General features: G+C 55.6%; 1 long non-coding RNA gene across 1 annotated transcript; it reads left to right on the forward strand.

Annotated features, from left to right (window-relative positions):
- The first annotated feature begins 10763 nt into the window (after window positions 1-10763).
- On the forward strand, window positions 10764-18646 carry LOC106007059. Its single transcript, XR_001181567.2, has 2 exons — window positions 10764-11006; window positions 17950-18646. It is a non-coding gene; the product is annotated as an uncharacterized LOC106007059 (long non-coding RNA).
- Window positions 18647-18934: the final 288 nt, after the last annotated feature.

Genomic DNA, 18934 nt, shown 5'->3' on the forward strand with positions numbered 1-18934 from the left:
CACAGCCACCCATCGTTTGCCTTGTGGGCATCAAGATGCTGCTTGAGGGGCACCTGGGTGGCTCAGTCGGTTAAGTGACTGCCTTCAGCTCATGATTCCAGGGTCTTGATCCAGTCATGATCCCAGGGTCTTGGGATCAAGCCCTGCGTCTGGCTCCCTGCTCAGTGGGGAATCTGCCTCTCCTTCTCACTCCCCCTCTGTGCTCTCTCCTTTGCTCACTCTCTCGTTCCCTCTCTCTCCCTCAAATAAATAAATAATATTTTTTTAAAAAGAGGCTGTTCGAAAAGTGTGCCTTGACCTTCCTTATTCACTGCCCCCCCCCATTGTACCGAATGCCCTTTTAGGAATCTAGGATCAGGCTGGCAAACAAGGCACTACCAGGTCCTGCACCCTGTGTCCTGGTCCACTGAACACTGCCGCCAACCTGCAACCAGGGGCGCCGGGAGAACCTCCACCAGGATCCCATGAGAGGGGAATTTGAGGGGAGGGCTTGGTATCAGGACCTGGCAGGCAAAATCAGGCGGGTAGTGGGGAGGGCAGGCAGTGCCCTGGAAAGGGGGCCGGTCTCATTGTTGTGGTCTGTCTGGGAGATTCCTCCCCTTTTTAATTTGCTTCCTGATTGAGGGGTTGGCTCTGCCCGCCCAGCTCCCCCATCATTATCTGCTGCCGGTGGCTCAGGTGCTGGCGAGCCTGGCGTGGCCCCTAGGTTATTACCTGGAGTTCTGGGGGTGGCAGAGGCTGCCCCTCTGGCCGGGGTGGGGGCCTGTCTGGAATTTGCCCTGATCCTACCACCCACGGGATAGCCATCCCGATGCCTAGCATAGTGGACACACGCAAGGTGAGGGGCTGATTGGAGAGACAGATGGTCCCGGGGAGACTTCAAAATCTGGAAGAAGGTTCATCTATAAATCGCCTACAGGTCTGATTCAGGAACCTGAGACAGTTCACCCCAAATCAGAGCTATTCCCCAAAGGCTAGTGAGAGGCACTGAAGTTAGACATCAAGAAGAACTTTCCTGGGGCACCTGGGTGGCTCAGTCATTAAGCATCTGCCTTCGGCTCAGGTCATGATCCCAGAGTCCTGGGATGGAGCCCTGTGTCAGGCTCCCTGCTGGGCGGGGAGTCTGTTTCTCCCTCTCCCACTTGCCCTGTTTCTGTTCCCTCTCTCACTGTCTCTCTGTGTCAAATAAACAAATAAAAAATATTTTTTAAAAAAAGATTTATTTATTTATTAATTTGACAGACAGAGATCACAAGTAGGCAGAGAGAGAGGCAGAGAGAGAGGAGGAAGCAGGCTCCCTGCTGAGCAGAGAGCCCAATGCTACCCTGGGATCATGACCTGAGCCGAAGGCAGAGGCTTTTTTTTTTTTTTTTAAGATTTTATTTATTTATTTGACAGACAGAGATCACAAGTAGGCAGAGAGGCAGGCAGAGAGAGATGGGGAAGCAGGCTCCCTGCTGAGCAGAGAGCCCGATGCAGGGCTTGATCCCAGGACATTGAGATCATGACCTGAGCCGAAGGCAGAGGCTTTAAACCACTGAGCCATCCAGGTGTCCCAACAAATAAAAATCTTAAAGAAGAAGAAGAAGAAGAGGAGGAGGAGGAGGAGGAGGAAGAACTTTCCAGCTACGCTGTCAATGAGAAAGAGAAGGCAGTGAAGCTTGATGATTTCCACCCTGAATTCTCCCTCTACTGAAGCGTTCAGAAAGCCAAGAGTCCTAGAGCAGCGAGAGTGTCATTGATCCAAGAACCGGTGATGGCCAGAACCCAGGATCTAGGAACTTCCTGTAGTGTGGGTGCTCCTCACTGATGCCCAGGAGCATTAATGAGACCTCAGACCTGAGGCCAGTTGCCCTACGGCACAGGCTAGAAACCTACAGGGGAGAAGCTTTGCCTCTCCCTGTCTCTGAGTCCCCAAAGTTCCTGCCCTTTGCCCGGTCTCTGATTGGGCCTGTGGGCTTCAAGGACAGGAGATAATATCAAGACAAACAGGAAGAGCCGAATTAGAGACATGAAGTTTGTTGTTTTAGAGGCGCCCCGCGCCAAGCAGCGGTGCCAGGTCGGCAGCCCCGGAACCCAGCAGCTACCTGCTCTCTGTGCAGCCAGTGGCCCCTTTGCGCCCTCCCTGGGGCCCACGGTGGGAGGGCTCCCTGGAGAAGATGGGAGCAGGGAGGCCGGGCGTGGAGGCAGAGGGGTTAGACAAGTGATTCTGTTTTCTCCTCACCAGCTGAATTCTTTGTAGTGTCACCTCTGATTCGCCCTGGGCATTTAGTCACTCATTCAGCAAATATTTGCGAGCGCCTACTCTGTTCCAGGCACGTGCTGGGCACAGTCCTTTTCCTGTGTCTCTAACACACCCCTCACTCAAATGGAAGCTCCAGGGTAGTGGGAGCTTCTGTCCCACCCAGGGCTTGAGTGGGTGCCTGACACTCTAGGAAGTGTGTTGAGTGGATGAATGGGAGGAAGGATGGAGACGTGGAAGACGGCCAAGCGCGCAGGAGGGAACCCTTAGAAGGGGTCCAGTAGGATCCCGGGATTTTTCAGTCCCCTGGACTCTTCATGAGGGCACTGTTGGCCCACGGATGCTTTTCTCCCCATCCTGGCTGCCCCCACATGAATCTTTGAGTCTTGACACTGGGAGGTAGCCATGGTCCGTCCATTCTCTTACTTGGATGCCATCGGGGAGTTCTGCCTCTAGACTGAAATCCAAGGATGAAGAAGGGGGGCTGGTGGGGTTACAGGGGCAGCACATGCGGGAAAGCCCACCAGGCCCCTTCCCTGGGGAAATCAAGGTACTCCCTCGAGGTCGAGGTCGTCCAAGGCCTGGGAGCTGACTGCTCTCCCGGGTGCTGGCAAGCCGCCCTCTGCCCCAGCCCGCCCCCGCCCTCGGTGATGGTGCCAGGCGAGGCTTCGGGCACGGCAGAGGCTGAACCGAGAGCCACCCCACCTTGTTCCTGTGGCTCCATCCCCCCCATCCACACCCAAGAGGTGAGATCCTGGGGCAGTTGGCATCTGACAGGCTGGCATCTACTCGGGCCAACAGCTTGGAAGCTGCAGTAATTAGAAGGGAAGAGGGAGAGAGGGGGAGAGGAGAGCGAAGGCAAGCTCGGAGAGAAACCTTCTCCGGCCGCCGCGGGGCAAACTACTTCAAACGAATTCGTTTCGCTCTTGTGAAACTGAAGACAATTTCCTTTTCTGTCATAAAACAAATTATTGCTCATCAGGAGTGCTGGGCTAGTCTCTCTCCCCAGAGTTAGCTCCTGCTCCCAGGCAAGGCCCCCAGGTGGGCAGGAAGATGGGGAGTGTCAGGGGAGGGGGCCCAGAGCACGGAGGGGATTCGGTGGGGGGCTCTCTGAGGAGGGGTAAGAAGAAGGTGTGGAGAGGAGATTAATGTTCCCATCAGGAGTGAAACATCCCTCTATCCGCCTCCTCAACGTCCTCCATTGGCCAGAGAAAGGGCCCAGGACCATGGCTGAAAGGGACCCGGGAGGTCATCCCAACCATCCTGGGGCCTCAGAGCCAGCCTGGAAGAGGCCCCGCCTCCTCCCTCAGGCACCTGTTCGCGGGGTGGAGGGGCGGGGACAGGAAGGGGAAGCCCAGAGAAGCTGAGGAACTTGCCAGAGATCACTCAGCAAATTAATTAATGGCAGATCCAGGATTAGAATCCAGTGGGTTCTCTTCCAGGCCAAGACTGGAGGCTGCCTGGGGACTTTTGTTTGCACTTCTGATGGCTCTGGACTGCTCCAGTCGGGCCACGGCATCCAAATCCTCCTGCTAGGCGAGGAGAAAGAGGGGACGATGGGCAGACAGAGCGGGTTTCCTCTGCCCTCCACAACGGGCTCCCACAGCAAGCCTTTGCTCTGGAAAACTCTTCCAGGGAACCTCTGGTCAGACCCACTGGAGGAGCCCTTGGACCTTCTCTCCTCCCGCCCACCGCCCCCAACCACCCTTTCATAACTTCCCTCTCTTTGCTGCCCTCCAGCCTGGCCTGAGCTCAGGGGAGACGCACTTCTTACTTCCGCTCTCGCCACTTCTTTCTCAGCACCTCCCCCTGATAATCGCCTTCGTCTCCCCTTTTGCCTCTTCAGGCCCCACTCCCATGGACATTTCTGGGGTGTTTCTAATCGGGGCAGAGCGAGATCCAAGCCCCATCCTCTGCGAACTGCTGACTTACCTCAGCAAGAGCCACCACACATTCCAGGAGAGACACTGGCAGACTCTGACTGAAAAGGGGGTTGGGTGGGGGGTGCGTCAGGACTGGGGAGATGGGTCAAGGCAGGAAGGGGGAAGCCAGGCCCCCGTGAGGGCTTCCTGGAGAAGGACAGAAGGAAGACGCGAGGAGGTGTTTGGAGTAGAAAATCCAAGCTGCATCATCTCTGGGAGATGAGGAGAAAGATGGACCCAGGTTGGGAGGCCTCATGGTGCCAGGGAAGGGACCGGGAGCCCAGACAAGCAGGCAGCTGGGAGGGTCCAACAGATGCAGCCATTTCCAGTGATGTGGAAACAGAGTTTTAAGCCAGGGTGGATGGAGAAATGTTTGGGACTGGCTGCCAGACTGGAACAGCCAGACATCTGTGGGGAGCAAAGTGTTGGGGATGGCGTCCGAGGGCGGAAGGGAGACTGGAGAAGTCACCTGGCCCACCTCTCTGCCCCCCCCCACTCCCGCCGACAGGCACACTGTTCCTTTCTCTCCCAGCATTCTGTTGCTCCCAGGGAAAGTGGGGCCTACCACCTGCCCAAGTTCTCCACTTGATAACACCCCTCGAAGTTTCTCCTTGGGTCCAACCATAATTCCCCTGGTGGCCAGTGGGGGCTTGGCAAGGAGAGGGGTAGGAGGGAGACTGTAGGCAACTGCCTCCCCCCACCCCACCCCCAACCAGTGGTTTCCCCTTGGCGGGGAGAGAGGCAGGGAGGAGGTGAGCAGAGGGCAGGGCTGGGAGAGGATCGTGTCAGGGCGAAGACTCTGGCTCATCGGACACGCCACGCTGGGAATCTGAGAATCCGCGGTGGGAATGGGCCGGGCCGGCAGGAACAAAGGATGAAAGGGAGGTTGTGTGGCCCGCTGGGACATCCACACCCACTGTTGACGTACATCAGCGCCTGTGACCTCAGTGGGCCGTCAGACCCCGTCTCATCGCGCCGTTCCAGTGGGGACTCCCTGCACCCAGCCCCTTCACAGAGCCTGAGAACATCAGGGAAGTCGGTCAGGCTCCCAGAACGACCTGCTGTCAAGAGGAGCTTGGGGGACGACCTCTCCCCCGGGATGGACAGGGTCGGAGAAGGGGATGCGGGAAGTGAAGAGAAATGACAAGACTAAGATAGAAGGAAAAGGGGGGAAGCCTGATGGCAGGGCCCCTTGGCCTGAGGATCAGAGTACCAGTGGTCAAAGGTTCAAATCTAGGTAAGGATTCTGACGATGGGAGGACAGGGCCCAGTTTGGCCTGGAATATGGAGGATTTGGGTTAGACACTGAGAAGAACCTTCTTGCTTTTGGATAATAGGACCACCAAGAGCCTGCGTGCAGGACTCTACCGACAACATGGGAAGTGTGCCATCATGGGTCCCGTGCAAGGGCAGAGGGCCACCTTCCCATTCCTCTAGTCAGGGAGCTCTGACTCTCCCACCCAGGCTCCCCAGACCCACCCAGCTTCCTGGGCTTCCCCAAGAAATCCATCCCCAGCAGCTCACCTGGTCCCCAGGACCAGGAGGGGCGTGGAGGACTGTGATGTTCGGGTGGTGGCTTCTTCCCACTCACCCCACTCTGGTGAAGGGATGGGCTCTTACCCCATTTCTCTCTCAGCCTTGATGCCAGGGGCCTGGCAGGGAAGAAGCCCTTCGATTGGGGACCTCATCTGCGTCTAAGAGCTCAGCCCCATGGGAAGCCCTAATCAGATGCTCAGGAGAAGCCACACCTGCATATTCCTCCCCACTGCCCCCACACCTGCAGACACAGGTGGCTAGGACTCCTCCTGTGCAGAGTTCTGCATGGAATCACACAGGTAGATCCCCTGACATCATGCATACACATGCACATGCGTACACACCTCACTCACCCACACAGCTTCCCAGGTCATCCCTCACTGAGAGGCTCATTCAGACCCCAGGGCAGACAAGGCGCAGCAGAATCACTCCATGGGCAACCCTGCGGCAACCACCAGTGCGCGCACTCGTGCTCACGCCCATAGCCCCTCTGTTGTGTTGCTGGGACACATGGTGGTCACACGCACGCTCACGCTGACCTAAGGCCTTCCCCCACTCCAGAGGAGCCCTTCCCTCATGAGTGTCTATCACACTCTCGACTTCCACACTGCAGCCCCTGTAGTGGGCACCTGCTATGTTCCAGGCAAAGGGCTGAAGACACATAGATATGGTGTTTCAAGGGATTTGCTTGCATGGTCAAAGGAGACTGGGGCTGATTTTTTTAAAAGATTATTTATTTATTTTTAAAAGATTTTACTTATTCATTTGAGAGAGAGAGCACAAGTAGGGGGAGCGGCAAGCAGAGGCAGATGGAAAAGTAGGCTCCCCTCTGAGCAGGGACCCCCAGGTGGGGCTGGATCCCAGGACCCCGGGATCATGACCTGAGCCAAAGGCAGACAGGTGCTTAACCAACTAAGCCACCCAGGAGTCCCAAGATTTCTTTATTTGAAAGAGAGAGAGAGACTCTTGAGAGAGTTTTGGGTGGGGTGGTACAGAGGGAGAGAGTCCCAAGCAGACACTGCGCTGAGCGCAAAGCCCATCCAGGGGCTGGATCTCACAACCCCAAGACCACAAACCCTCAGATCATGACCTGAGCTGAAACCAAGAGTCAGATGCTTAACAGACTATACCACCCCAGAGCCCCGGAGACCAGGACTAATTAAACAGATTGTTGAAAAGCAGAGCCTCAAGTGCTGGAAGAGGAATAAGCATGAAGAACTGGGGAGACCAACTCAGTCCTGGGGGTCCCGAAGGCCTTCCCTCACAAAGTGACAACTTTCCCATGCTCAGATATACCCCTGCCACAAGCTAAGTGTTTTACGTGCATTGTCTTATCTATTCTTCACAACCACCCCATGAGGTCGGCAGGCATATCCCCATTTTAGAGGAGAGGAAACTGAGGCTTAAATAAGTGAGACGCAAAGTCATGCAGCTGATAAAGCAGTGCAACACGGTTCCCACCCAGAGCTGCCTGAGTCAGAGCCCACGTGCTCACGGCCGCCATTAAACCTCTGCCATCCCAGATCTGAACTTTCCCCCTCACGAGGCCCTCACTCACTCCCTAGTGCCTCCCAGCAAGCCTCCCAGTGCTGCCCAGACCCCCGGACTCCCAATCCTCAGGTACACACACGGGCCCTGTTTCCAGCCTCTGCTCACAGGCACCCTCTCTCCCAGAAGAGAGGGCCACTTGTCCCTAGAGGAAGACATAATTGGCAGGTGCCGAGGCTGCCGCCAGAGCTTTAGGACAGGCAGAAGGGAGGGAGGAGAAGGGTTCCTGAGGCAGGGGGCTTGGGCGCTGGGACGGGGTAAGAGGGAGGGGGCTGGCTCCCGTGCCCTCTCCTCCGCTCTGCAGGTGTAATTAAGCCCTGGCAGATGAAAGGGCGTCTTTGAAAGCGGGTGAGATCCTTGTCTGTCAGCAGGGCGCTCTGGGTGGCATCGGAGGCTTATCCTGAAACCACACACGGCACCAGAGCCGGGCTGTCTGGGTGCTGCCCGGGAGGCGGAGAGGCGGACCCCAGGGGTGTGGGCCCTGGACTCCCCACTCCCCAATATCTCAGCCCTGAGCACCCTGTCTCCCTGGGCAGGAGCTTCTCAGAACAGAGAATCCTTCAGAATCTGGCAATGCCAGTCCTGTGGGCTGCTGCCCCCATCTCTGGGGCCTGAGGGGACAAGGTACTCCCTCCCGTCCCCCCCCCCACCACCAAGCTGGACAAGAGGCCAAGGACAATGGCTCTAGGCAGTCCTTTCATCCTGAGATCTCAAAGCGCCATCTAATTAACCCCGCCCAGGTCGGGGACTTCCTCTGGAGTCCCTTTGGAGAGGTGCGGTCTGGGACCAACAGTTCCCAGATCCCAGCTTGGATAGGAGCCCCAGGAGGACAAGGTCTCTCAGAATGTTCATCCTGTTTGGGACTTGGGTGTCTAGAGGACTGGCAAAGTGGGGATACTGACGCCAAATTCTGAAAGGGAGCCTGAGTTTGAGCCCCAAAGGGGACAGTCTCTGATATATCTCATCTCTTCCCTCACGGATGGCTTCAAACTCAAACAAAAGGTGACTTCACAACCATGTGGAGAGACAGAGGCCAGACACAGGGTGCATAGCACATGTCACCATTTATAGGAAGGTTAAAAAAAAAACAAAAAAAACCTACACACACACACACACACACACACACACACACCCCAACCCAATCTATGTTCTTTGAAGTCAGGGATTCCATTTCCCTTAGGGGGTTTAGTTCAGAAGAGGGCACAGTGAGGGCTTTGGGACAGTGGTAACCTTCTGGTCCTTGAGCTGAGCGCTCGTCACGGGTGTGTTCATTTGGTGAAAGTTCACCCCATATTTTCACTTATTATTTACTTAGGTCATATACTTAAGACACTTTTCTATTTGCATGTCATGGTTCAATAAATGTTCACATTACAAAACATTTTTTACACATCAAACCAAAATTTTGTTTTATGATTCCCTGAAGGGGATCTCACGGCTCTTTGCTTCTTCAGCTGGAAGATCACAGGGGTCACTCAAGAATGAAGATCGGCCAGGGCTGGATTCCTGGAGAATCTCTTGACTATGTGTGTATGGGTAAAAGTGTGTGTGTGTGTGTGTGTGTGGAATTTTGCAGAGTCAACACAAGCACACTAACACAAGCACACTCACACAAGCACACTAATCAGTTCTACTTTGCAGAAAGCCAATGGATGTTTTGATGCCAAGGGAGCCAATGAGATTGCCAGAGTCCCCGCTTGCCTCAGCCCCACCCCCACTATCTGCTCCTGAAATCCATTCCCAGTCGGGTCCCACCCTCCCCCCCACACACCCCACCCATGGTCACCTCTGTCCCTTTCATCTCCCTCCTCTGCTTCAGGGCCTAAAAGAGGCAGCTGGGGAGAGGTGGAGGGGTGTTTGTGAAGGAGACTTTGGTCCCCACCTCATCAAATGACATCCTTGTTTCTTTGTCCTTCTACCCTGGAAAAGGACAGAAAACACTGCATGCCTCCACTACCACTGAGGGAAAGGGCTTGGAGCTGGACCTTCAGGGACAGCTTCCTGATAACAGGGATGTGAAGAAATCCCTGGAGAGAGTGAGAATAGAACCAAGAGAAGGATGAAGGTTGCTTTGAATACTGACCTGCCTAGAGATGAGATCTCCTTACAGCATCCTAGGCTCCATGGTGTTCCACTACGACGGTCATACCAGATACTGAAACTCTGCCTGTTTTATGTGACCTCAGGAGGGGCCCACACTTTCCTATTCTGAACTCGGGGGGGTGTTCCACTGGCAACCTGGTCTCCACCAGTTTGGCTGTCTCTGTCATCAAACCTAGAGCTCACCTTCTCTAATTTTCTGGCAGATGCCAGAATTCTCAAAACTCATCTTTTCTAAGTAACTCCTCTACAACGTGCAGAGAAGAGGGATTTGTGCTCTTCTGACCTTCCTGCCGTCAGACAGAGTCCATAACCTCCTCAACTCTTCCCAAGGATCTCTGTTCGTTTTGTTCACTGATTGCCTCTGAAGCACCCAGAACAGTGTCTGGGACATAGTAGAGGCTCTAAAAACATTTATTGTTTCATGAATGGTTCTTATGCTTGGAAAGTCCCTCCTCCAGAAAAGTCCGTCCTACATCCCTGTTGCTGCCACTTATTTATTTTTTTAAACTTTATTTATTTATTTAAGTAATCTCCACCAACGTGGGGCTTGAAGTCACCACTGGGAGATCAAGAGTGACATGTTCTTCCAACTGAGCCAGCCAGATTGGGGGAGGGGGGCATTGTTGCCATTTAAATTTTCAATTGTCCTGGCCTCAGAAGAGAGGGGTCCCCCTGCCATTATTTATGATTGAGTGCTTGCTGTGTACAAACCTTTGTGATAGTTGCTCCCTTCCTAATCTATCTTGGCTTCTTACTCTCTGTCCTCCCTCCTCCCCTCCAAGTCCAGCCTTTACGCAACTTCCGTGGTCTAGTCTCCAAGAATTACCCAAGATTTAATAAAATATAACAAGAAACCAGAGCTTCATTATATCTGTTTGTCCATTCTATTTCTTTTTGAGTTTCCACTTGAGAGAAATGGAAACCTCTCCACTCCTCCCTCCTTTTGCCTCTGTGCGCCTCTGGCTGGCCGCTCAGGCTTCTCTGCGGCCTGGGTCTCAGCTTCTTTGCTGGAGTCTCCCCCTTTATCTTGGGGAGTGTCTCTGTTCCTTCCTTGGTGCGTGGGTGTATCTCAGGCTCCCATGCTAGCTCGAAGGGTGGCTCTTCTTCGTTTCCTTTATAACAAATAGGTAAACAGGTGACAAAGAAGCAGGAATAGGAAATAAAAAAAAAAAAAAGAAGAAGAAGAAGAAGAAGAAGAAGAAGGAAAGAAAGAGAGAGAGAGAAAGAAAGAAAAAGAAAAAGAAAAAGAAGAAGCGGAGCTAGAGTGGCTAGAGTGAAGTGTTTTCTCCCAGGTATCAGGGTCGCAGGTAGCTCCAACCCGAACTGGGAACAAGTCCCGACAGGTGCAACCCCTGTCCAGATGTTGCGCAACGCGAGGCGCGTGCCCGGAGCCCAATCCTGGGTCTGGTTCCCCGGCTGAGGACCTGGTTGTCGGCAGGGGCGGGGTGGGGAGGGTTGTATTCAGATCAGAAAGATTCTTTCAGGTCTCTTCGGGGAGACAGACCCCCATCGGCTCTACTTCTGCCCACCCCGGTTTTGGGGGGGCGGGGCGCACAGGGAGAGTCCAAGCGGTGGCTTGCCGGAAGAGGACAGTTTGGGACCCGGGAGGGGAGTTCCCTGCGTCTGGGCCGTGGGGGGAGCTGCAGGCCGGCGGGGTGAGTAAGGCCCAGCGGACGCAGGAGGCTCAGTGGCGGCGGCGGCGGCGATGGGGAGGGGGTAATTACGCAGGGAGGCTCTCGCCACAGCACGTCCCCACAAATGAGAGGCCCCGGGCCCCAGACACCACACAACAAAGCAGGAGGCAATTATTTGGCTCCAGTGGGAGGGGACAGCCCTTCGCCGGCCCACTGCCGCTGAGCACCCGGCCTCTGCTGAGGGCGCTGGGATGGGGGTGCAGGGGCCGCTCTCCCCAGTGAGCTGGGGAGGGCCCGAGGGACTCCCGCTGGGTCCCCCTCAGAGGGGGGTCCACGTTTAGGAAGGCAGAGCGCTAGGAGGCCCTGGGCGTGATTAGAGCCGTCCCTCAGCCAGCCTGGAGCCTCCCGCAGGGCGTGGGGGGGGGGGGAGGCCTCCTGGGCACCCCACAGGAGTGAGGCCGGGAGGGCCCGGGGCGCCAGCTTGGGGCGTTGAAGGCTCTGCTTTGTTGGTCTCGGGGAAGCCAGTGGCCAACGTCCGAGCCACCCCTCCCCCCGCCCCTTCCCCAGCTGTGGCCACACAACTGGCAACCAGGAGGCTCTCAGGCAGGTGGGGAAACCACAGCGGAGGGAGCCAGAGCCAGGGAGATTCCCGAGCACGTGGCCAGGCCTGGAATTCACGCAATTGATATGCAAATAAAATGCAAATTGGTCCTCTTCCCCGCCCCCCCCCCCATCATCAGATCAGGCCCCTGTGGCAGCAGAGCACGTCCCCATCAGCTGTGGGTACCCCAGCCTCTGGCCTCCCTCTCTGGCCACCCATGTTTGCTTCAGGAAAACTGTTAGCAAGTCCTACCAATAACCTGGAATCCTGTGGAGACTTCCTGCAAAGGCCTTCCCCCTCCTTGATGAGAGAGCCCAAAGTACAGATGGAGAAAAAGAGGCCTTAAGAAATTTAGGTACTTTCCCCTGTTACTAACAAAACACCTGGAGGATGGCTCCTGGAACCTTCTGCCAACGGCCGCAGGTTGTCAGCATGGCAGCTGGGGGAGGAGAAAGAGCGCAGGACTAGGAGCCCTAAAATCTGCTCTCTGGTCTCAGCTCTGCCCCTAACTTGCTGGCTCACTCCAATCCTGTCACTTCTCTTCTCTAAGCCTCAGTTTCCCTGAATGTCAAATGATCATCTCTGGGGGGAAAAAAAAAAAGGCTCTTCCAGACCTGGAGTCCTCTTTATGCACCACTGCCATCCAGTGTCGCTGGCCAGAGGACTCTGAGTCAACTGTCCCCTTCTTTGTCCTCACCAGCTCTACACTCGCAGTCCCAGGCCAGTCAAGGATGAATCCCTAACCCCTGTCTTTCTGCATCTTCAAAATCTCACTCAAAATCCACTTGAGGGAGCCTCTTCTGAGTCATTCTGCTAAACTAATTGCTCCTTTATGTTGGGGTCCCCTCCATCTAGGAAAGGCTCAGCATTCACAGCTGTCCCCTGTGTGTGCCCTTGCTGCTGTGTTGCTGAGTTTCTAAGTAATTTGAAGATATGTGTAGTGTCCCATCGTGCATCCCATCCCCAACCCCCCGCCCCCTGACCCCAGGTTGAGGCAAGGATTTTGTGTCCTCCATGAGACTAAGGACTTCCCAAGGACCTGGGCTGTGTCAGTGGGACATAGAGGCCCCATCTGGATGGCACTGTGTCTCTGCCATCAATTAGGACTTTTCCCTACGGTGGAGGACGCTGCCTCCTCTATCTGACCCCCTCCTGGATTTGACTGGAGCCATTAGATAGTGGGGAAGGACCCAGCTAGCCTGCCTTTCCCAGGTCTCCCCTGGCTGATTTCTCATTTCTCAGCCTCCCCTTCAACCCCAGACCACAGCCAGGGTGGCCACTTTCGCCATCACCCTCTCCTGCCCGAGAGTGGGTCTGCCTCCTTCTTCCTCAGGAAACTAGGCTCCTTGCACTCTGCCTCATCCCTGTCCTCCTCCTCCTCCTCTCTCAGTCTCCTGCCTCCCTCATCCCTCTCTAGGGCCTCAGGGCAAGTATTTGCCATCTGCCTTACTGGTACATTCCTGGGGCTGGCTCCAGGCTCCCTGGGAGGCCTGAGAGCCCTTCTCAGCTGCCCTTCACCCTCAGGGCCCCCTCACTACCCCCTCTCCCCCAGAATGCCTGGGTCCCTTGCTCTCTCCCCTGCCAGACGGCCTGGCGTCTGCAACCCTGCAGCCCCTCAACGCCTAGAGTGCCCTCTCCACTCTGGAGCTGGAAAGGCTCTCAGAGTCTGCCAGAGGGGCCCCTGCTAGCTGCAGGAGGCCAGGCCTCCTGTGCTTCCCTGCTCCACATCCCAGTCCCCACCTTGGGCAGGCTCCTCACCTTGGAACCCTACCGCTTTCTATTCATCTGCAGACTACATTATTTTTTCTTTTTCTTTTTTTTCTTTTTTTTATCCAGGAAGCAAATGAGTGCAAATTTATTTGCTACACCGAGTAAGCCAGCTGTGCAGAGGCAGCGACCTGAGTGGCCCTCCCCCAAGGGAGAGGACCCTTCATCTGGAGGAGCCTTGCCTTCCTTTCCAGAGATGGTCATTTGACACTCAGGGAAACTGAGGCTTAGAGAAGAGAAGTGATTTATTCAGGCATTCCTGGCTGGGATGCCTAGTCCCTTGGAAAATTCTAGGAACCCCTGGCCTGAGTTGTGCAACAGGTGTGCTCTCCTCTCCCCGCAGACCTCATTTAGCTGTGGTTCTTCATTGACAGTTTTGGTCCTTCTCCTTCTCTATGATTTTACCCTTCCCAGCCTCCTGCCCCTTCTTGTTCCCTGAGGATGGGTGCTGGAGGCTGTGGCTCCTGTGGACCCCGAGGAGAGCTGGGAGGCCTCACCTGCCCTAGTGAGAGCTCCCCAGTGGCCTAAAATCCCTGTGATGAGAGTATTTCTGTGTGAGCCAGTGATATATACAGTTTTGTTCCGCTTACAGTCCTGCGACACTATGTGGTGGTGGTGGTGGTGGGGTCTGGCTGACATCTTCTGGTATCACCACTACCTCTGAGAGCAGGAACTTGGGGACCCTCCCCCACTCCTCCAGGGAGATTCAGGGTCTTTGGAGAGGCCAGGGAAGAAGGCCCCACCTGAAAGGAGGGGTAGTCACCATCTAGAAATGCATTCAATCGGTGGATGTTCATATTGAACACTTACTCTGTTCCGGGCACCAAGCTGGGTGCTGGGGTTGTGGTGGAGAACAAGAGAGCCAGATCTCAGACAGCACAAGGCGGCAGTTCTCAAGCTCATCATTTGGGACATTCATTAAAATGAAAGGTCCCAGGATGCCTGGGTGGCTCAGTCAGTTAAGTTTCTGCCTTCCGCTCAGGCAGTGATCTTGGGTCCTGGGATCAAACCCAGCATCAGGCTCTCTCCTCAGTGAGGAGCCTGCTTTTCCCTCTCCTTTTGCCCGCTGTTCCCCATGCTTGTGCACACACATGCTGTGTGTGTGTGTGTGTGTGTGAAATAAGTGAAATCCTTAAAGTGAACAAAATGAAAGGTCCCTCTCTGTTCAGCAAGTCTATGGGGCCCAGGAACATTGCATTTAGAGAAGCGTTTTCCCTTGTCTTTGCCAGCGCGACGTTGGTGCAGGTGGTCTGGGGACCCACACTGGAAGAGCCCTGGTGACATGTCCTGGGTTGTGGGAATGGCCTGGAGCTCTCACAGAGCCCCAGGGAAGCAGGGAGGGGAGGAGGGTGCTAAGAGGAGAGTCTGCGGATGTGCATGGGGAGAGCAGGATCTCCCCTCATCAGTAAGGATCAGGCCTGCCTCCCTCTTCTCTGCCCCTCACAGACCAGGAGTTCACACACTCAGACCGCCCCCCCAACCCCTGTCCAGCACCCTGTTGATTCCTGCCCCTCACCTCCCTGGGGACCCCAGGGGCTCTCCTCCACAGCCCATAGAGGGTGCATACCCATGGGGAGGGACAGCAGAACTGTCAGAGACCCTCCCACCACATCCCGCACCCTGCCTGCCTGGTCTCAGAGGGGCTGCTGGACTCAGTGTCCAGGTTGCAGAGAGAGCGACCATGAGGCAGGGATTTGAGACAGAGAAACAGAGGGTGAGAGCCAGGCGAAGTCAAGGAAGCTGCCCTCCTCCCCACCAGCGCCCAGGGTTTGCTGCTGGGGCTGCTGAGACATCTCCTCTCCCGGAAACCCGAGGCCAGACAGATAAACACAGATGGAGGGAAAGACTCAGCTGCTTTATTTATGGGCCCGGTGACAGGCCCTCTCCTGTCTCAGAGTCCCTAATCTACAGGGCGGAAGAGGCATCCCACCCCCTCACTACGCTCTTCCCTCCCTCCTGAGACTGGGGCTCAGCCAGGCTCCAAGCCTTCCCAGCCAGTCAGGAACAGGCCCGTGTGCCAGCTCCCAGGGGCTGGAAGACAGTGTCCGGGGGGCTCTCCCCCAACAATACAGGGAACACGCAGTCCACTCCTTACCCTTCCCCAACGTCCCACCATGTCTTCATGGGCCATCAGGAACCACTGGCTCAGGAAAAGGGACCCACCCCCCGTGAGGGTTCCCCTTGGACAGAATGGGCTCGGTGCCCCCCAGAGGGTCCTTCCCACCAAGAAGTAGGACAGTTCAAGGGTCTCGACTTGGGAAGAGCCTGAAGGGAAACCTCCGGGTTGGTCCCACATGGGCCTCCCCAGAGTGGGGGGCTGATCGGGGAGTTCCCTGAGGTCCCTAGAGGGTCAGACCCAGAGCCAAAGGTTCCTGGGCCCCTGCAGTGTGCCCCCTAAGGAATTCCCTCTAAAGGCAGTTAGCACCCACACAGAGGGGGCTCTGGGGACCCACGTTAGTTCCTCCTTCTCCCCCTCCCACCCTGAAGCACGCATGCCGGCATCCTTTCTGATAGGCCAATTCCCCTGTGGCTACCAGAGTGGGGTCCAGCAGCAGCCAGGGCTGAGAAACATGGATTTCTCCAGCTCCTTGTCCTGTGCCCGGCTACACAGCCCCTTCGTTCTGTCCCTTTTGTCCAAGTCTACCCCAAATCTGGGTAGGGGGAGAAGTAACTCAGCCTTCCAGGGAGGCCCCAGGGTCGGAGGTCAGAGAGCAGCGGAAGGTCAGGCAGGGGGCAGATCCCTACCTGGCGGTGGCTTTGAGGCTGGACCCAAAGAGCCTTGAAAGCCCCGGAGATTCAGGGATTTGGCTCATAGGATCAGAGGACCGGCTCCCTGACTCACAGCCGCCAGACAGGGACCTGTTCAACTCGCCTCTCTCTCTCTCTCTTTTTCATTTAAGTGACTTTGGTTCATCCATGGGCCAGGGAGGAACTTCACCAAAATGGCATGCATCCCCTCCCCCTCCCCCTTCAGTCTGTCCCCTGTCTGTCCCTCAGCCCTCCCCACCTCCCACCTTCTCCTAGAGCCCTCCTCCCCCCTGGGGAAAAGGAACAACTTTGAATCCTGGCTCAGATGAACATTTCCTGTGAAGTCCCAGGCAGTTTCCTTTTTGGATAAACGGGCCTGGCTTAAGGATAAATGGCATTCATGGGACCCTCCCCCTAAGTCTCCGACACTTTCTCTTCTAGGAGCTTCTCCCCATTGACTGCCCTCAGCCCGCTCCCCAGAGGGTCTTCCCAGCCCCTGAGCCCCACCTCAAGAATTGCATCTGTCTGCTGCCCATCCTTGTGACTCTTGATGAATCAGGGATGTGCTCTATCTCCCCCATCAGTCTGGGTAATCTTTGTGGTCAAGAATTGTGTCTCCCCTATCTGACCAACAGCTCCCTGAAGGGGTGGCCTTCCGGACTAGTCACAGGCCTCCCCTGCCCACTGGTGGTCGAGGAGGGAGGCCGGGACGGGCGTTCAGTTCTCTACTCAGTAAACAAGTCCCTGCAAAGGTAAGCCCAGGGAGCAAAGGGGGGGAAGCTTCCCACTGTGGAAACTCTTAAGTTGAAACTGAAAAGAAGAAAGAAAGAAGAGAGAGCATTCTACCCCCCCCCACCACCACCAAGTTTCTCCCAAGAGCCTCAGAGCCTTCCTCCAGCCCCAGCTCCCTGTCCTACTTGTTTCCCCTCCAGGCCCAAGACCGAGGAAGGTAGAGTCTGTCCCAGCTCTTCTGTAATGGCATGGTGCTCCATCCTCCTCCTATTTGCCTGTCCAGCCTGCCTGAGGGCCCTGGTTCGTTGCCAGTGTCAGCCTGCTCAGCCCCACCCAGGGTCCTTCCTCAGGGCAGAATCAGCTGGGGAGGCAGTGCCTCTCCTTCCTTGAAGCAGCTGCCAAGCCTGAGACCCCCTTCTCTTTGAGGAAAGGCAGTGTGGATATGTAAAGCAGCTTGTGGTCCACTCTGAACCCAGGCATGTGTCTACCCATGAAAGGGAAGATGAATGCATGCTCACCTTGAGTATGTTTTCACGTCCTTCTGTCCCCTCCCCTCCTTCAGGTGATTTTGGGACCCATGGTCTGGGAGAGGTGACTGTGTCCATCCATGCCCAACCCTCCACTGTGCTGGATAAACATCTCCATTGGGTTTGAGACCCCCAACACCCTGGCAAAGAGGCTGCCATGGCCTTCTAAGGGAATGAAGCACACAACCCTTCTCTCCACTTGCCTTGACAGCAGGGTCCTAACTTGACATCCCCCTTCATGGTAGCCCTCTTTGTTCTGGGTCCCTGAGGTGACCCATGCTGATGGCAGCTCTTCTTGCTCTCTCCTAGAGAGAAGGGACCCGACCTGTCCACCTGGGTCTCAGCCAGAGATCCCCACAGAGCTGCCAGGCTGGCTGGCTTCTGGCCTTCCCTATTTAAGCCTGGTTGCTAGAATTCCATCCTGATTTCTGACGGGAGGAAAGCTGCTGTCTTCCTTCTGCCAGCTGTCCCCAAAGCTAACAAGAGCTTTCATTTTCTGAGCCCTTAGTATGGGCCAGGTGCTAACATTTTCTTTGAGATCTTCACAACTACAGCTGAGGTGGGTCCATTTATTACCCCCATTTTACAGATGTGGAAATGAAGACTGTGACAGATGGAGGTTATACTTCCTGCCCAGAAGGCTGCCCACTGTGGGCCAGAGCCACAGTCGTTGTATGGGACAGCGAGAGTGACCTACTGTGGACAAAGCTCTGCTCTGGGCAACTGAGGCAAAGGGCAGAATCCAAACGAGACTTTCTCTGGCAAAGATAGCTTCTTGAGGGATTTTCAATCTGTTGGAAGAGACAAGTCCACTGTCCTCTGGGAGCTGCCAGTCTGAGAGAGGAGTCTGAGGGTACTAAGGAAAAACCAGCAATTCCCCTGACCCCTGATGCCCACATCCTGCGGGGCACCCACCAGAGGCCTCCACCACCACATCTCCGTCCTAGAAAGGAGCTCCTGCTGTCCCTGTCCTGGGAAGAAACAGGCGTGGAATTCCTCTTCCCTGAGTTGCTGGAGCAAAGAACAAGAGAACACCCCGTTTCAGAGGCTAAAGGACTTGGTTGGACACAAAGCCCTGCTGACTTCCAGGACTGAGGACCTCACTTGGAGGGAAAATTCTCCTGATGGCATGGGGGGGGGGCACCTAGAAGCAAGGGGATGGCTGACGTGAACTCTGAAGGCATCTTGGAATTCCTTGCCATCCCATTTCCTCTTCATCGGGGCCAAGCTCGGAGGATTATGACAGTGTGGGCAATAAAAAGTGCCTAATTGGTTGTTGTCCAGCCGAGGCTGCTCCCCATTTCCCTCCGCGTGGGCGGGAAACCAGCAGAGTCAGTTTCACTTTTGTGAGTGCCCAGTTTCCTGGTGGTAGCTGGTGCTAGCGGAAGCAGGGCACCCAGTGGTTGTGGGTTGCTAGTCCCTGATGCTGCTTCCAAGGTGGGTGTGCCTCAGGAGGCAGAGGGCCCCCAGAAAGGACCAGAACTGCTCTTTCCCTGAGTAAAGAGGACAACAAGCCTGCTGGCCTCTGTAGGAGTTGGGAAGCGGTACAGGGGACACCCTCTGCCCTGGGTGAC

Source organism: Mustela putorius, unplaced genomic scaffold (genome assembly GCF_011764305.1).
Source record: "Mustela putorius furo isolate JIRA1106 unplaced genomic scaffold, ASM1176430v1.1 tig00003962_pilon_pilon_pilon, whole genome shotgun sequence".
Lineage (NCBI taxonomy): Eukaryota > Metazoa > Chordata > Mammalia > Carnivora > Mustelidae > Mustela > Mustela putorius.